This window comes from Alligator sinensis, unplaced genomic scaffold, assembly GCF_000455745.1.
Source record: "Alligator sinensis unplaced genomic scaffold, ASM45574v1 scaffold824_1, whole genome shotgun sequence".
NCBI classification, from domain to species: Eukaryota; Metazoa; Chordata; order Crocodylia; family Alligatoridae; genus Alligator; species Alligator sinensis.
In genome coordinates, this window is record NW_005842463.1 from 368,852 (window position 1) to 388,635 (window position 19,784).

The 19,784-nt window shown below is 45.4% G+C and overlaps 1 protein-coding gene across 35 annotated transcripts in view; it reads right to left on the reverse strand.

Annotated features, from left to right (window-relative positions):
* The window catches only part of EPB41L2 (erythrocyte membrane protein band 4.1 like 2), a 230,308-nt gene that overhangs the window by 202,482 nt on the left and 8,042 nt on the right, over positions 1 to 19,784 (reverse strand). For 34 of the 35 annotated variants that reach the window (XR_003095729.1, XR_003095751.1, XR_003095744.1 and 31 more), the window contains exon 2: positions 9,758 to 9,843. The exons of the other annotated variant lie outside the window; for it this stretch is intronic. The gene's annotated coding sequence lies outside the window, so the exon portion shown is untranslated. The remainder of the gene's footprint in view (positions 1 to 9,757; positions 9,844 to 19,784) is intronic. 35 annotated transcript variants of the gene reach the window in all.

The window sequence follows — 19,784 nt, forward strand, 5'->3', positions numbered from 1 at the left end:
CTAACCAGCATTGGTGACTACTGTGTCCATTCTTGGGCATTATACTTGAGATAAATGTGAACAAAATGGAAAGAGCAACAACAAATTTAAGTCTAGGAAACAAGTCAAAGAGTCTAGGGGAAAGCACCACCTCCCTTGGAAGCCCATTCCATATGTTGGCAACCCTTACTGTAAAGAATTTCTTCCTTATGTCCAATCTGAATCTATTCTCCTTCAGTTTGTGGCCATTATTTCTGGTAACCCCGAGGGGTGCCTTGGTAAACAAAGTGTCCCCTATTCCCTGCTGGCCCCCCTGATGAGTTTGTAGGCAGCCACAAGATCGCATCTCAGCTTTCTCTTGCGAAAGCTGAAGAGATTCAGATCCCTCTGTCTGTCTTCACAGGGTCTTACCTGCAGGTCCTCAACCATGAGGCAGCCCTTCTCTGAACCCTCTCAAGGTTATCCACATCCCTCTTGAATTGCGGCGGCCAAAACTGGACACACTACTCCATCTGTGGCCTCACCAATGCTGCGTAGAGGGGAATTATCACTTCCCTAGACCTGCTCGTGATACTCCTGCTGACGCAAGAAAGAGTGCGGTTAGCCTTGCTTATTACCTCGTCACACTGGCAACTCACGTTCATTTTTGCATCAACGAGGACTCCGAGATCTCTTTCCGCTGTTTTGGTGCTCAGAATGGTACCCCCCCAGTCTACAGGTGTGTTGGAGATTCATTCTCCCCAGGTGCAACACCTTGCATTTATCCTTGTTGAACTGCATCCTATTCTGATCTGCTCACTTCCCCAGTGTGTCCAAATCTGCCTGAATTTACTCCAGTGTGTTTACTATGCCCCATGGTTTAGCGTCATCTATGAATTTGGACAAGATGCTTTCAACACCTTCGTCCAAATCGCTGATGAAGAAATTAAACAGAACTGGTCCAAGGACAGAGCCTTGGGGGGACACCGCTGCCCATACCACTCCAGGGAGAAACCGCCCATCCACCACCACTCTCTGGGCGAGTCCCATAAGCCAGTTTCTCACCCAACCTTACTGTGAAAAAATCCACATCACAGCTACTCAGCTTATACGTAAGAATTGAGTACGACACTGTGTCAAAGGCCTTTTTAAAATCCAGGTAAATAATATCTACTTCTAAGCACTTTGTGACCTGGTCATAAAGAGAGACCAGGTTAATCAGGCAGGATCTGCCTGCTATTAACCCATGCTGGTTGCCCCTCACTATTGTGCTGGCCCCCTGCAAATGTGATCCTTCATGATTTTTTCCAAGGTCTTGCCAAGAATAGAGGTGAGCTTAACTGGCCTATAGTTACCCAGGTCCTCCTTCCTCCTCTTCTTAGGGATAGGAACCACATTGACCCTTTTCCAGTCCTCCAGGAATTTCTTGGCAGACAGCTGGGGGCTCTGGGCCCAGACCTAGGCTTGAACTTACAACCTTCTAGATCAGCACACAGCAGGCAAACCCTTAAGCCACAGGCCCAGAACACCAGAGAGAGTTGGTAAGAACTAGGATTGTTTAATCTAAAGAAGAGAAAAAAAAAAATGTGTGGGAGGAGTTGATAACAGTATTCAGATACCTAAAGGATTTGAACAGACTATTTTCTAGGACTACACGAGACAAGACAAAACAGGACAGGACAGGAATCGGTTTAAATTGGAACAAGGGAGATTTAGATTGACTATCACAAAGAAACGTGTAACTGAGCATGGTTAAACCCTGGAGCAGATTATCTACAAAGGTTGTGGAATCTCTACCACTGGAAGTTTTTAACTGCATATTGGACAAAGATTTATAAGGTCTTTTCTTGCCCTGAGCAAGGGACTGGACTAGATGATTTTTTAGGTTCCTTTCAGCCTGTTTTTCCAAGATTCTGTGTTCTCTCAATTAAATAGGAGGATATTTCAAATAAAAACAATAAAAAAAAAATCAATAAGAAACTGAGCAGAATAATATGGAAGGCAGTTCTTGCATGACAGTTAAGCCCTTATGACTGTCATGTGATCAACCATATATCCCTGAGAAATAAGTGCAGCCCAGAAGAAGCAGATTCTCATTTAGAGAAACTTTTTTTTTTTCCCCCCCTCACTTTTAAAGCCTTTATTATAAAAATGAAAGGTCAAAATGCACAAGTGTGGGGCCGTCCCAGGGGTCACACATGAATCACTCATCTGTTATGAAAACACTCATATCACCAGTTTAAAACCCCTGCTCCCAATGACTTTCATGGGGTTACACAGAACTAGCTGGCCATTTTATACTTTGCACAGTGCTCCCTTGATAGCTCAACACAACCAACTAGTCCTCAATTTACTGCAAGAAGTGAAAGAGTTGGGGTGGCATCATTAGATCTAGTTCCTGTGAGCCAGTTTCTACAGCTTTTCAGGGTTGCAGCAGGAAACTGGCCAGGCTGATCATTCTCCCTTTAGCCACCCAGTACAGGACAGAGAAAACACAGTCTCAGAGAAGTGCAAGCCCAGTGCACCAAAGTGGGCACAGCAGAGAGCAGTCGCAGTCAGGGGCAGTCCAGGAAGGTGTGGAAAAGTGCCTCCATCTCCTCCTCTCAGAAAGGACAGGCCACCAAGTCTACATGGTGGACAAAAAGCCACTGAAGAAAGACTACTTGCTTGTCAGCTTTAAAGAAAAAGAAAAAACAAGCTGCTCCTGGCTTGAATTAGAGTACAGGTGGAGAACCTGATACCATCAAATGACAGCAGGCACAGGATTCACCTACCTTGTTCCCACAGTTCCCTGACTCCCATCATTCCCTGAGAAAAAGCAAGCTACCAGTGAAATAAAAATTAACCATGGGCTCTTGGACAAAGAAAAAAATCCCTGGATTCTACAGCCTTGTCTTAAGAAGTTCATTCCATTGCACACTTGACTACGTAGATTTCACTTTACTGAGACCTTATCAAATAAACATATGCTGGCAATGCACTGACACTACCACATACTGTGAAAAATACTTAATTGCTAATAAGGTTATTTTCTCTTTGGTTCTTGCCTCTCTATTAACACTTAGAAAAAACTAATTAGGCGCTTAAGTTATTAAATCTAATATACATAGAGTAAACAGAAATTTCACATAGATTTAGGTTATTTGGCCAGTGGTACTCAAGATTTTGGCCCAGTGGGCCTGTCATGGGGACAGCCAGCAGGGTTGATCCTGGCCCACATGCCAGGATTGGTCTCAGGCCTGGCACTGCCCCCTCCTATCCCCAAGCACCAGAATTGGGCCCCAGGAACCTAGCATCACCCCTCCTGACATCAGGATTGAGCCTGAGGCCTAATGCAGGCCCCCCATACCAGGATTGTTCTCTGGGCCTGGTACCATGCCCACCCAGCCTTGCAAGCTGGGATCAGGTGAGCACAGGACCCAGGTTTCCCCACAGGTCCAGAAACTTGGCAGCAGGGAAGCATCACCACTACTCCACCCACTGCCAAATTGCAGACCTGTAGAGCGCCCCACAAGCCAGATGATATGGTGCTGTCTCATTTAAAGAGCAGAGGGTTTGCTCGCAGCACCCACAACCAAGAACACCCGCTAAAGGGGGCTCTGCACTGCTGGGGAAAAAAGCCACCAAGGGTTGGTGGTTGGTTTTCCCCCACTGTCCCAGAGCGGGGCCCAGCATTGCACCCCAAGACCGTGTCGCACCAAGCCCTCCCCCAACCCCCCCAGCATGGGAGTAGGGGGGGGGGGGGGGGGGGGGGGGGGGGGGGGGGAGAGCCCTGCCCACCACAGTGGCTCTATGACAACCCAGCCCAGCCTGGGCACGGGGAACTCCCATGGCCACAGCCTGAGCCACAGGTGGCCCAGGCCCCACAGCCCAGCCTGGCCCCTCCACACCCGCACTCAGCAGCTCCTGCGAGCCAGCCCAGCTTAGCCCTGTAACCCCAGGTGAGGCAGGTGGATGGATGGAGGGGCAGGGCCCTTCCCAATCAGCTGCAGCTCGGGCTGTGGCCGCAGGAGCTGCGTGCCTGGACTGCTCCCAGGTTCCCAAGCCGAGCCAGGCTTTCACAGAACGAACCACTGCAACAGGCAGGTTCTCACTCTCCGCCTCCTCCCCCATGGTGCAGCTGGGGTGGGGGGGGCCGCTCCGTAAAATGCTGCCTCAGGGCTGGAAGGGCGCAGCACTGGCCCCACTGTGGGGCAGAGAGGGGAAAACTATCCCAGCAGTACAGAGCCCCATGGTAGGTGTTCTCAGTTGTGGGCACTGCAAGCAAACCTTGTAGGGGACGGTCTGGCCAGGGCTCCGGCAGGGGCTGGACTAGACATTAGAGGACCTCTGGAAGTCCCTGCCAGCCCTGCTTCTCTGCGATTCCCCCTCCCTCCCCTGCTTCACCTCAGGCCCCAGGCCGGGGTCTGGTCATGCCTCAACTCTTGCTGCTTTGATCCTTTGGCCCCAGCCGGGGGGCCAGGGTCTGGCCACACACCCCTCCCCCGACCCAAAGAACCTGGCAAGAGCTGCTTCCCCTCCAGGCACATCCCAGCTGGGGTCCCTGCAGGCCAGGGATGGAGTTTAAACCCCTCCCAAATCATACTTAGGCCTGCCAGGGCCTGGCCATACCCCCCCCCCCAGCTTAGCTTCCCTCCAGGCTTCCAGCCACTGCCAAAGTGGAGAGAGGGCTCGCTCTAGTGCCTCCCAGCTTCTAGCCTGAGCTGCGGAAAGCATGTGGCTGCCTTTCCAGAATCAAAAGTGAATGTCTGTTTACTTGCTTCTCAGTTCAATCTACGCAGGTTAGACTAACCTTCAAAGATCAAATCAATTTAGGCTCGGGCTTTTTGAATGTTTGTACTTAGGTCAGAGGAGCTGTACTAAAAGAACTAAATAGAACAGCTTACTTAGTTTTTTAATTTTTACAGGAAGTTTTAACTGTGGTAAGAAGTCCCTGAATGACCATACAGGCCTTAGCAAGAACATGTTGCTCGAGTTTAACATAGAAGCCCAGACATTTGCCACAACTTATTTAAAATACTGCAATCACCCTAGAATGTTCTTGCTTTGTTATTTGTGTTTTAGAATTACCATGAAACATAAAGCCCAAGTTACAAAAAAAGAACCCCTTGTGTAAACAATGTATAAACATAGAGAAATATTTCAGCATGTGTTTCCTATAGCGCCTCCCTCAGGTGCCTCAACGCATTACATGTGGGAGCCACAAAAAAAACCAAAGTGGAAAGAAAATCATATTTTTAGGTATGGCAACAGCCTGGGAACAGTACTAGCACTCCTACTACAGTTTAGTAGGGAGTGAGTCAAGTCAAGGGGAGGCCCAAGAAAACCAAACACAAAAAAATGACAGCAGAAGGAAAGAAATAAAAGGGAGGACTTGGAGCCAGAAAGACAAGAGGCATTGAAGATAAAGGGAAAAGGCATCAGTGTATGCTTCCCTGATATATCCCAGAAAGCAAAAAACATATCCAGAGTATGTGGGAAATAATGGTAGGGTGCCCCCATTACTATAGGTGGACATATGTCATGATAGCCATATTGCAACTCCTGGTTCATCAGCCCCACTGGGGATGCAAAACAGCAAGTGGCAAGTAACCCAGAATGAACAAGGATTACAACAGAGAGACTGGTATATAAGAGCAAAAACACAACTCTTTGCCCCAAATTCTAAAGAATTGGTGGATATGTACCAGGGCCTGGCTAAGCGTGACATGAACTACCCTAGAAATAGGTAACCTTAGAATTAACATTTTAATCAGTTAGATAAATATGCATCTCTTCTGCACTAAAAACGACTATTTTTAGCCTTAAAAAGGATGCCACTTAAAACTGTCTCCCTACCAAGTGATTTTTAGCTAAGCATTTTTCTGTTTTAAAGGTCCTATGCAGAGAGGAGCATTAATGTAGTATGCTAATATTGATAGTCTCCATGGGTGTAACTATTACTACAACTTAGAACTAATTTATTTCTCATTGAAGACTTATTTGCAGTTTTGATACCAGCTTTTTATAAAAAGCCAGGTAATAACTAAATGTGATATGCAAATATTCACTACTTACAGTTCTGTTAAGACTACAAAGAGCAACTAAATATATTACTCTGCACTGTACTCCTGGACTCTATCAGACTTGATACCACAAACTACAGTTTTTATTCATATAGAGGTATGGTTTCTACAACTCCAAGTCCTTACTATGTGGCAGCACATGGCCACTAAACCAACAGCCAAGCCCGTGTATCACTTAGATTAGTACTTGGCGTTTGTTTTCCAAAAATAAACACACTTAAAATAGTTCTTTTGTGGAGGTCTTGGTAGTAGAGTTTTAAAAAAGTGAACTATAATTATGACTTCAGCTTTTCCAGCACTAAAAGTTGTATGGCAAAACAAAAAGGTTTCTTCTAAAAAGAACAAACAAATGTAACCATCCAGTATGAGTAAATGAACATCTAGGAAACCAATATGCTGAGTAATTTCTATCCTACTACTTTAATGAACATTTTAATAGTTGAATAGCCCTGTTGTAGCATGTGTCTGTGATGATTTCCCCACTGCTCCTTGGCTCAGCAGAGAGCAGCAGGGCCAGAGGAGCCAGAAAGCAGTGCAGTAATCAGCACAAAGTCCCTTGATGCTCTCTTGTTTGCGCACTGGGTCCTGCACTGCTTCTTGGCTCCCTGCTGAGCCAGGGAGTGGTGGGAGAATCAGTGCAGAACCAGGATGCAGTACAGAACCCAGCACACAACCAAAGAGCAGAGGGACCCAGCACGGAGACACTCAGTGGGAGGGCAGCATGCAGTGGTGAGGGAAGGGCGAGGGGCGTTTCCAAGTGGCCATGGGGACCAGCATGAGAGGAGGCATGTGGGGCTGGGCAGGCATGAGAGCAAGATACAAGGGGGTAAGGGTCCAGGGTCATGCTGCTTATCCCCCACCCCGTCACTTGCTTCCCTACTTTTCCTTTCCCTGCTCCAGCATGAGGGGGACAAAATTTGAGATGACCCTTCAATAGTTAAATTCTTTACAAAGAGAATTATAAGGAAATTTATCATTTTTCATGTATAGAATCTAATTTGGAGGGGTACCCAGGTTGCAGCCATATTGATCTAGAGGAAAAGGCAATTTCCTGATTGCCTTTTAATTTGGAGGGGGTCATCTTGAACTCAAAGTTGCCTTGGATTTGGGTACGGTATATTTTTAAAACTGGGTAAAAAAAGGATCTTGTTTGTTTCGCTTTAAAGAAAAAAGCATAAGATTAAGGGAAAACTAGATAGAATTCCTGGCTTGAAAAAAAAAAAAAAAGAGACAGTTTTACCATAAAGGTAGGAATAAACCATTAAGGTGTTTTGAACATTATTTAATATTGTGTAATATTAGGGTAGATAAAACAACATACACTTTTAACGCAAAGTGACTGGTTCAATTGAAGCCCCAAATCCTCCTAGATCTCAATTCAACTACTTAGGAAAGATTAAAGGCATAACATGCCTTGCCTTGTTTTAGAAGGCATTAGATGGAGTTAGTTAATGCAATCCAACATACTTAAATCATTAGGTAGAAAAGAGAATTGAGCTCAAAAAATTATTTTGGCCCTGTATACAACTCAGATGCACTTTTTATCCAAACTGCCACTATGCAGGCAGTGGGGGGAATCTAATCCAATCCAATCCAATCCAATCCATTACTAACATATTAATTAATGATGCAGTTATATTTATTATTCACAATATTTAAAATTTGTTTTTACACATGGGGTGCGACTAAATTCTGAAAAGATTTTGATGGGTGCCTTGAATCCAAAAAAGGTTGAGAACCACTGGTTTAAAGAAACAAGACACATCAAAGGAAACTTGCTAAAAACAATTCCTTTTGCTAAAGAAGTTTGAAGAAATTGAATCAAATTTGAAGTATGCATCCCCTTACAAATCTTCATAATATTAATTCCTAAACCGGTGATATTAGAAACTACAAGTCACCCCAGATATAAAGTGGGGGAAAGATGCCTCCTTATATACCAACAGATTAAAACAGGGTGGGCAGTTAGGGCAATATGTTGAGTCCAGCCTGTAGCAGACTCCATTTCCCAGCAGCCCCTGTGGCAGTGGCTCCTTCTGGTTGCTGCAGCTGGACCCAGCCCTGCTGCCCGGATATCCTGGCCCATACACCCCACACACACCTCCAGGGGCAGGACCCATATGGGCAGTCTCATAGCCAGGAAGCTGGCTAGGGCTACGGCCAAGGGCAAGATGGGTGGGCAGTGCCAGGGAGACCCCAGGATCTTGGGGCAGTGACAGCGCTGGACTGGGGCAAGGGCAGTCGCGATCTGCTGCCCGCACACCCGTGATGAGTGTTGGTTCCATGGGCAGGGGCATGCAGGGAGCAGATCACAGCTATGCCTAGACCTGGGCCCTGTGTTGTCACCACTGCAAAATCCTAGCCCTAACCCCAGAGCAGCTCCCTGCCCAGCTACACACCCTGCCACATGAATCCCATCCAGTCTCCAAGGAGACTCTGGAAGCACGGGGCCGCGACAACATGGGGCCCAGTCAGGCCAGGGCAGAGGCCCGGTTCTGCAGCTCCATTGAGACCGGCCGGGTGCCACGCAGGCAGGGGCTGCTAGGAAACAGAGTCCAGACACCAGCCAGATTTGCTATTTCACCCACCCCTGGATTAAGAGAACCTTAACATGTAGAAAAAACTCTGTAGCCTACATAATAAATGGAGCACTATTAATACTGGCTGGATAACAGAAACAAATAGCAACTTCAGCTATGAAGGGGCAGTCATCTAACAAGTGCATACCATCGTTGCCCTAACTTCAATCCTACCAGTAAGGGTATGAACACATGATGCAAACTCCTTTGGACCCCTGAGCCAGATCCAGACTATGGGGCTCCTTATGGGAGGGATCTGGACCCTTCTCTGGAAGTGGGGCAAGCAGCAGCAGCAGCACCAGCTGGGGGTTCCCAAGAAGCATGGATTCGCACACCTGTTGCTCACCCACCCTGCTGCCAACACACATGCCCAATGTGGCTCCCTCTACTGGAATCCAGCTGCAAGTCTCTGAATTCCCAGCCCCTCCAGGAGCACTGCAGGCCAATCAATATCTTTGATACCCCTGCTGTAGCCAGTGAAATAAAAGCAACCTCAGCATTCAATCCACTGCAATACAAGAGTGCTCTAAATAACATTTCTCCTAACTCTAACTCAGTGGTAGGCAATTATTTTGGGCGGAGTACCAAGTATTTCATACCGAGTTTTGGCAAGCCATGGAGGGCCGCATGACAGGCAGCCAGGGACAGATAAATATTAGTTTTCTAAATTTTTTAAGGGCCCCGTGGGCCAGATAGAATGGCCTGGCAGGCCGCATCCAGACCGCGGGCCACATTTTGCCCACCCCCGTGTCTAATTAGTTATGGATAACAGAAATGGCCAGTACTTAACTTTGGTTGTACAAGTCACTCCATTCCTTTCGAATAACATTACCTTTGCCTCAAAAAATAAATAAGACAATAATTTAAATTGATTTTTTTTTTTTTTTTAAAATAGGCTTTATGGAAAATCTAGTCTACATTTATAACAGCAGATCTGCCATCACAGCTACACAAACTAGTTTAGAGAAAGATATCTACAGATAAATAGCTTAAGCATCAGAAACTAAACTTCTGCCAGAAAAAGTAATAAAAACTTATTAGCCAATCACTGCAATAAAGTATTCTTGCCAACCATGTAAAAACTGTACACTAAAAAGGTATTTTTGCCTCAAAGGGAAAGAAACATTAAAAGCTAGATAGAGGCATCTGGCATACCTTTTCTACTGCTTATTGCGTCTTGTCCAGCTTAGTTTGGTTTCTCATATAAAGGTCCTTCCAACACTTTCTGTATCATACACGTCCTATACCAAAAGGAAAACAAAAATCCATTTAGAGTTTGAAGACACTTTTGCATTGGATGCAAGACACTTTTTAAAAAGTATGTGTAATTTCAAAACGTTTACCCAAACCATTTGCTTAACTTAAATTATGTTACCAAGAATCAATTTAGTCAAACCTTGGTAAGATATACCCAAAGCATTTACATGCACTCATTTTCTCTGTTCAGGAGCATATTATAACTGCAACATTATAAATGTATACATTATGAAAACAAACTACACAGCCCTACATTCAAACTTCAAATAGAGGTAGTTTTTACCTTCTACTGCAAAAGATACATTTTCATTTTGGCATCTAATCTGAAACAATTAGCCTGGAAGCATTTTTCAGCCTGTCAGCCAAATGAATAAATATTCCCACAGTATTCAACAGATTAATGTTTTGGGCCATCAGTAGTATGAAGACAGAAATCTAGGGCCTCATGACAGTGACTGAGAAGTTCAGCCAACTAAAAACTATTTTCAGCTGGTCATGTTCCAAAGTCATAATACCACTAGACATTGTGTATGTCCTGTACTTTATCTAACAAATTAAACCTACTGTAAACAGAGCCAACAGCTGGGGAATTTTATGGAAAATCAACAATCTTCATGGTACATGTTGCCTTGGAGATGGATCTGAGTTTAAACACAGTGAAAGAAAAGTGGCTAAAACTTACGGAAAACTGTGAAAGACAGACTAGTATGTGCATGGACAACTGCTTTTTGAATAAAAAACAAAACCAGTGACCCAGGGACCTATAAACGTGCAGCATTCACACAAAAATATACAAGTGTTATCAATAGTTATTACACATTGGTTGCTTCCAAATATAAAGTATGATTTATTTTTATAGCAACTATAATTGTATAACGTATTTTATAGCAACTAGAGTACACACACACACCCACAAACAGACACACCCCCACATATATCATTTTTATAGCAACTATGTGTATGATAGAGTGGGAGAGAAGAAAAAAAAAAAAATGTACTATTTATGAAAGTTAAATCTTTAAAATGATTAAATCAATAGAAATGTATTCTGTTTAATAGTTACCCCAGGCCTTTTAAAAAATCCACTTTCCGCTAATAAATTGATAGACTTTTCTTCAGTAGTCTAGTATTTAAAAAAAGATATAGCCCAGGGCTTTCCTAAGCCAAAGGATTAAAATCAACATGATCAGCCAGCAGCTAAGCATAAACAAGCAATAACTTGTTATTTTTAATATATATTAAAGAGCTTAAATTAAAGTTTTTAAAAGCACAAAAAGGGTAATGCAACCTTGTGTGTTATCCCTTTATAGAGTTGAAATAAGTTGTACAGATGGTGTTTTCCTGAAGCAAGACTACACACAGCTTTTAGCATTTAGCCTCTAGCCAAGGCTGTCAGTAAAGTACAAAATAGTTCAAACTGCAATAGTTATTCTGGATGCGGACCTCCTGTCCACTTACCGAATCCATCAACTCTTTCCATACAGGCCAAATCAGCAGACGGTAAAGACTGGTTAACTACCAAACCTAGCTCGTTCCTAGAAGTAAAAGGCTCATCCCTTAATATTTCACTCCCAAACTCATGTACCATTCAGTCTCAAATCTACAAGAAGTGGCATATTGATGATAACAAATACTCCTTCCCAAAAGAGTATCATATCACTCGCATATCAGCCTAGATGACATGGCTTAAGAATTTAAATTGCCATGTTTCAACAAGAACATGCACAAAATGTAGGTGGCAAAAAAGTAAGGTTATACCAAAAAGCTACACTAAAATTGGAAGTTTTAAAGAGAAGCCATGTTGCCAAGTATGCACTTATGTTTTGCATTTTATAAAATAGAAAATTTACAGACATTCAGTAGTCACAGTAATGCTTCTCAACCTTGGACCTTACTATCCATTCCCCTCAAACCGAGAACTAAAAAGTGCATTTTCCACTATGGCTGTGCGAAATTTCTCTAGGTGTTTCAATGCGTTTTGAGCTCAAAACAGCTAAATCGAAACAAAACAAAACCCTTCAAAACGAAACAAGGACACTTGAAACGTTTCGAATTTTGAAGCCAAGCTTACTTGGCTTCAGCGCCAGTCCCAGCCGACAGCGGCAGCCTGTCATCCAACACGCAAATCCTGGGCTGCGGCCCCTGGGAGGAATCTGGCACAGCCCCGCAGCCCTCTCAGGGGAGTGGGTCCCTGGATCTGTGTGCAGGCTGACAGCGTGCTGTGGCTGCCAGCTGGGGCCAGCAGCAGTCTTCCCAGCACTCAGCACAGGTAGCACCCAGTGCCAGTCCCAGGCGACAGCAGCAGCCTCCCGTCACCCGATACGCAGATCGGAGAGTCACCCATACCCCCAGGAGGGCTGCAGTGCTGTGCTGGACTCCTCCTGGGGGTATGGCCCCCAATCTGCATACTGGATGACAGGAGGCTGCTGCTGCCTGGGACCTACACTGGATGCAGCCCACGCCCAGCACCGGGAAGATTGGTGCTGCTGCAGCACCCTTCTGTCATCCGGCATGCAGATCCAGGGTCCTGTGCCCCTCAGGAGTAGTCTGGTACAGCTCTGCAGCCCTCCCGGGGGGTGCAGGCCCCCGGATCTGCGCGTGGGATTACAGCATGCTGTCGCTGTTGATGGAGGCCAGTGGCACCACCAATCTCCCCAGCACTGGCCACACACTGTGCCCAGCACTGGTCCCAGGCAGCAGCAGCCTCCTGTCATCCAGCATGCAGATTGGCAGCATGCGTTGCGGCTGAGGCTGCGCAGATACCTGGCGGCTGGGGCCAAGCCATGCTGCCCCCTGCTGTACAGGGGGGCTGTGCCACAAGGCCAAGAGTGCAGCTGCTGTTACTGGTAAGCTGCAGGGGAGCTGGACCTGGGCAGGGAAATGAGTGGGGAGCGCCAGTCCCTGGTGGGAGAGGCAGCCCGAGCCTCCTCTCATCTGAGGCACAGATCCAGGGGCTCGCACCCCTGGGAGGGCTGCCAGGCTATGCCAGCCTCCTCCTGGGGGTGCAAGCCCTTGGATCTGCACCAGATGAGAGGAGGCTCAGGCTGCAGCAGCAGCAGCATTAGCACCAATCTTGTCTGCTGTTGAGTGCAGCCCGCACACAGAACCAGTCCCAGGTGGGAGAAGCAGCCTGAGCCTCCTCTCATCTGGGGTGCAGATCCAAGGGCTCACACCCCTGAAAGGGCTGCTGGGCTGTGCCAAAATCCTCCCAGGAGTGCGAGCCCCCAGATCTACGAGCCGGATGAGGAGGCTGCCACTGCTGGCAAGTGTCAGGACTTTTGGTTTGAACAGTATGAGGTTCAGTTTCCCAGAAACCTCTGCACCTACCTCCTTGAAACTTGGCAGGCGTCATGTCCTCAGAATGGGCTACCATGCCTGCAGTTTTCATCCAAATCAGGCAAATGACAAAATTTTAGTCATTTTCATGATTCCACATTATAGCCTAAGGGCGAAACATCGAAACTCAGCGAAACGGTTTTCACAAAACGAAACAACAAAATGAAACACTCTCTCTTCAAAACGGCGAAACAGACATCAAATAAAACAATGGTGCTTTGCACAGCGTTATTTTCCACTATACTCATTTTGTTAATTACAATAAGTTCTCCACATGATTATCATTTTATACTAGTCAGACACTTTACGAGAGCACTTGTAGTTATTTTTATTTATGACTATCCAAGAATACTGTATTTTCTCATACTCATGCTCCACAATAAGATATGCTAAGACAGATTTGGTCAACCTATGGCGCAAATGTTACAAGTGGCAAGGGCAGCTTCTGTGCATTGCATGGAGCAGATCATGGAAGGAACAGGCAACACAGCAGCAGAAAGGGCAGGAAGTAGAAATAAAGCAAATCAGGATGGGAAGTGCAGAACAGGAAGCAGAAAGCAGAGGAGATCAGGCAGGGAGCACAGAATAGGGAACATAAGGCAGGGCAGGAGGCTGGGTAGAGAAAGGGGACCAGAGTGGCACTGGGGGAGGGTACAGAGCCAATTCGTGGCATGCCTGCCAGGAAATCCCACATGTATCACTGCAATGTTACTTGCAGGACACCCTGGCAGAGGCTGATACTGATATTCTTGTGCTAACAATATACACTCCAGTTTCCAGCAGCTGAATACTGAAAAAGATGTGCATTGGATACAAGAGCATATGGTATTTTTAACTAAAAATTCAAGCTGGTAGTGCCAATGGCTAGCCTCTGGGCCACTAGAATAATTAATAGGAATACCGCACCCCACATATTCTACTTCAGCTGAAACAAAAAGTCTTGTGTTTTCAACATCTTTTAGTAATAGTTCCAATTTTGTCTTCAGATTTATTTTCATTATCTTGGGCAACCTATTTAACATAGGTCCCTTCTAGCTATCTGTACTGCAAGTTTCATGTTTCATAGCTATTTTTATAAAAGATGGTCTCTTTCCCAAATATTCCTTCATACTACAGAACAGAATTCAAATATCAAATGAAATCAGAAATAGTATATATGCAGTTTAACCTCCACTATATTACTCTGTTTCCAGGACTCTCTTTTGTAAAGCGTCTTAAACTGCCTCAAATATAAAGGACTGTGAAACATGTGATTCTATTCTGTAATTATCCCATGAGTTCCCAACTGAACAAAATTAGAAGGAATGTATTGAGATCCATGAATTCTATGCTGAGGAACGCGGTCGTCTTCCCCACATTAAATAAAAACATTTAACATAACTAGAATCAAGAAACAGAATAGTCTTTCATGTTGTAAGCAACCACCACGTTCAGAAAAATACTGAAAATTCAGAGGTTTCAGCCCTCTCTACGTATTTTAAGTTTTTCTACCACACACATCATCATTACAACAAAGAAAACCACACAGCCTAACATAAAATATAGCAATCAGAAGTGATTAGTTGTTTCTCACTGGGCGCGCCTACACGTGCAATTAATGTAACTGAATAAACTCCAGTGCAGCATGCTGGACTTTATGACTCCTGAGCGCCGCATTTACGTGTGCACTCAGGACCGCAGCACATTGAGCCAAGTTGAAGCAGCCCTAGTTGGCAGGCAGCCATGGGGGTCAACCTGCAGGGCTGCTCCGCCCCAGCTCAACCTGCTGTGAAGGGGGGGGGCCCGAGTGTGGAGCTAGCCAGCAGGTAACCCCCGAACACTCATGCCCCAGCCAGCCCCATCAATGTCTACACGCATGTTGCGGCACAAAATAACGTTCACAAGTACTATCCTATGGTGGCACTTATTAGTTAGTGAAGGCTAATGCACATGTAGATGCCGAGACTTTACCATGGAGCTAATCAGTCAGCTCCACAGTAAGCATCTTGTGTAAAAACTCCCTCTCTAATATAGAGAGGAGCAATTACTCCAGTTGTAAAACTTGTAATGACTAAAGTGAATTAAAACTAGAGCAGTATTACAGTTGTTTGTAGATATGGAAAGAAAACAAACAAACAAACAAACAAACCCCAGCACTTTACTTTAAACTTGGCATGCTCCCGCACTAAGCCCATCATGTGCCCAGAAGAGACATCACATAGTTGGGCCCAGCTTTCCCAATGTCTGCATAGATCAGGCATTTTAGTGAAGCGTTTTTCTAATAGATGATTGAATCAGCTTTAGATAAAAGCAACCAAAAGCCCTGCTGAAGTGCCAGATCTATACAAATGCTGCAGATTCAGGTCCAAGTAGCACGCTGCTGCTTCCAGTAAAATGCGTTCCCTCTTATCTGTCAGCACCCTACAAGACTAAAAAACAGTCTTAATGCCAGGCAACTCAAAATCTAGGTTATGCAAGAAACAGTGCAGCCAGAATTGGTTGATAGCAATTCTGTAACTGATCAATGGGCATAATCTGATGGTTCCTGATGACACCTCTCCTCTTCTCAAGGTCACTGCCATCCTAAAGACTACAATCCAAGAGAGTCCTCTGAGAGGGGAGACACAGATCTTAAGATGCATGCCTTAAGGTCTGATACTGGTATATGTATGAAAATCATGGCCATAGGATTATATTTATTGCTGTTCAGGCTTTGGGTTTTTTTCATGATTGAATGGGATAATAATTTCCTATAAAGAAAATATTGCAGGAACTGAGAAAGAAACAGGCTCACAAAAAGTAAACTGGAAGGAAGACTGAAACACTTACTACAGGAGTTGTTAACCAGGGGTATGCATACCAGGGGTATGTCAACCAGGGGCAGATGGGGACATAGTACACCCCAGGGCATGGCGGCGGCATCTACCCCAGCACATTTGCCTCTTACCTGGGGGAAGGGGAAGGGCACGTTGGGTACCGCCAATCCCACGATACAACACTGTCCCTCCCCACCCCCCACACTAACCTGCTCTCCTGATTGGCCGTCATCCTCAGCCAATAGCTGGTGGCAGGTGGTGGTGGCAACAGCAGCTGCCGTGTACAAGCTCTCCCTCCATTCAGCACCCTCCTCCTAGCACTACCGCTACATTCCCCGGATCTATGCATGGGGTGGGGCGGCATGGGGTGGGATGGGGGCAGGGCTGCGCCAGGCTCTTCTCAGTGGGGGCTGGGCCAGGCTGCACTCCACGTGGATGGTAGCAGCACTGGGAGGGGGGCTGGAGAGGCCACGGCGAATTCTGGAGTGGCTGCAGCCCCTCCCCTATCCTCCCTCCCAGCACCACCACCCACCCCAAGCACAGTTTGGCCCAACTCCTCGCCAGGAAGAGCCCAGGACTGCCCCGGCCCCACCTCGCATGCAGATCCCAGGTGTGCAGCACTTGCCCCTGCCCCACTTCCTTCCTCACCACAGGGCCACTTCAAAATTCACCATAGACCCTGCAACCCCCCTCCCTGAGCCGGTGCCACCTGTCCTAAGCACAGCCCAGCCCAGTCCAACCCCACCCTAGGAAGAGCCCAGTGCTGCCCCAGACAAGTCGCCCCATGCAAATCTGGGGGCACATGTCCCCCATGTCCTCCTGGGGGTGTGCGTAGTGGCAGGAGCCATTCCCCACCCTGCTGCACAGCTCAGTCCCACACCCTACCTGAGCTGGGCAGCCCCTGCCCCAGCCCCAGTTTCTCCCACCCCAATTCAGGGTGCACACGCCCCCCCCCATGCCCTCCTGAGATGGGCTTAGTGGTGGGCGGCGCTCCCCCCACGCTCCCCATATGACCCACTTGTGGCTCCGTTCTGCACCCCACCCGTGCAGTGACTGCCCCAGCCCCACTCCCTCCCACACCGCAGAGACCTCAATCCGCACCCCCCCACAAAAACAGGAGAAAAAAAAGGAACAGGAGCTGAAGCTTTGAGTCAGAAGGGTGCACTTATTTAAAGAGGTTGAAAACCCCTGACTTACTAGGTAGGCATAACCATTTAAGGATAGCTCCAACAATAACATCTTCAACATCTGATTAAATGAACTCAGGCTCGTGAAAGCTTATACATCTCCGATTTAGTCTATAAGAAGCACCTCTACTCAATCTTCTGCCTACCTTCTAACACAGCTAACTACCTCTAGCAATAAGAGCAACTATAACACAGTGACATGTTAGCACAGCTGTACTTAACTTTTTTAGACTCATGACATCCCTCAGAAAATGCCAGCTCTTAGCTTTCATTCATTTTTTGATTGTAGAAAAGAAATACCAGTTTGTCCTGCAAATCATGTGCAAATGTTTGTACACCTAACAGTGCTAATATTGCACAGCAGTTTTATAAAGGATCTCAGACTCCTGAAGATCTCACAGTACCACAACACTAAAACAGAAGCAGGTTAACTGCTTAGTTAACCCAGAACTTCCAAGAGGATCACATGGAATAAATTTACAAATGTTACGTGAACCAACAAGCACTATACATTATTTCTGAGAAATCCATAACTATAGTAGTTTGGGAAACGTTTAAAAAAGCAACAACATACAACAGAACAATAGAGTTTGGGATTACAGACCAGAAGCTTAAACTTCAATGTGCAATAGACTGGAGAAATAAAGCAATGAGTTCATACAGTGTCTACAGGAAGACTGATTGGGTTACTGAGATAGGCAAACACAAGCTTGTTCCACACAGAAAAGTTACTGTACCTCAAAGCCTGTCACAAATACCTGAAAACAAGCTTCCACAACCAAAAAGAGAACATAAAAGTACATTACGTATATACCAGTTGTGAATAAAATGCAAAACGAAGATACTTATTGGACAATAATTCTAAAAATCGAAATTCAGACAAAAAATAGAGTACAAGCTGTTTTTCACAACACTTGTTAGTAGTGGATTCTAGTTCAGGTAAGTAAGTGGAAGCAGACAAGCTATTTAAGCAAAAAATCCACCCAGGTTTTGCATTTAATCAAATCCTAATCTATCTTAATTTTTAAAAGACAGTTTTCTAAAATAGTGAAGTCAAATATTTTTAAAAGAATACAGATCATAAATACAAAATACAGACACCTTCACCAAGTCCTTTAAAAGGTTTATACACTGAATTAGAGTACTGTACAGAGCAATTCAATTAGGAGAGAAAGAAAGCTGCTCTAGTTTTTCTATTGTGGTAAGACATCACTGATGTATGTTAAAAATATTCTGAAGAATGCTATTAAAAATATAAAATATTATATTCTTGAAATGCTCTAGTTAAGTTCTTATCCAGGCCACTAAAAAGCAAGCCATGGCAATACTTAGTAGTTTTCAAGCCACAGTAATTGCATAGCCGGGACTTACAGGAAAACTTAGTGTTACATTTAGCTGTACAACATTACAAATTACAGAGCAATTTCAACAATAAATATTTTGGTTAAACTCTGCTTTGTCATCAGTGGAAGTAATTTTAGCTGAAACTGATCTTTCAAACAGCACAGACTTAAAAAACAAGGAAATGTCTATTTTTATTTTTTGGTAACCGAATAACTTTTTCTATAAGAACATTTAACTAAAACTGGTGCTTTTCAAACAGCAAACCACAGGAACAGTATTAGAGGGGGGAGAAACCCTCTGCAAGTCAACATATAGCAGCAAGTCAATTCACAGTTAACCTTCAGGCTTTCCTTAGCTTGTCCTATTGTGCTTCTGTGCAATGCAAGAGTCTCCGGGTAATGACTTGACAGCACACGGCTGCATTACCCAAGAATAGCAAGAGTAAATTAGAGACGGACGGGCTATATCATACACTCCTGCAGAAATAATCACAGAAGCAAGACTGGAAACATAGGAAAATCCATCAGTTTCCAGTCTTGCTTCAGAACCTGAATTATCAAGTTTTTTCAAACTGATGAAGTTAGGGCTCCCAGAAGTAATGCAGCTTCTCAAACTATCCTCAGATGCACAGAACTAATTCTGACAGAGGGACCCCTCCAAACTTCCCCACCTTACTGCTCCTTGCCAAAAGTCAAAAATCCATGGTACTGTTGCCAAAGTACTCTAGCAGCAATTATGGAAGAATAAGTACAAATTAACGTTGCTTCACCGTAGCACATCGTTAATGCTGAACTGGACTGTAGCAAAGATATTTACCAAGAACCTACTGAAGTCCTGGCAGAAGTGGGGTGCACTGTGGCTCCTTTAGTCTTGCAGGTTACCCTGTGCACACCCCTACCACCAATTGCCTGAGGGGCCCCAGACAGCCCTGCTGGTTGCTGCTGACTGGCAGGTGGACAAAAACGGTGTCATATTTAAAACCGTGGTTTTAGCTTCCCTGATGATCAGGAGGGATCAGAGGGGTCCTCCGCTAATCAGCAGTGGGGGGGGGGGGGAAAAAAGAGGGGAAGGCACACAGACAGAGATGTGCACGGGGGTGTCATGACCCAAAGGCATGATTTTGTGTGCGCTTCAGCACCAGAATTATCCCCGCCAAGTTGCAGCTTCATGGCACAGGAGAGTTTCCTGTTGCACAGGAAAATCCCGGTGCAGGGACGAGTTTCCCGCCTTTCTGCAGCTTCTTTTGCAGAGTGCATTGCTCAA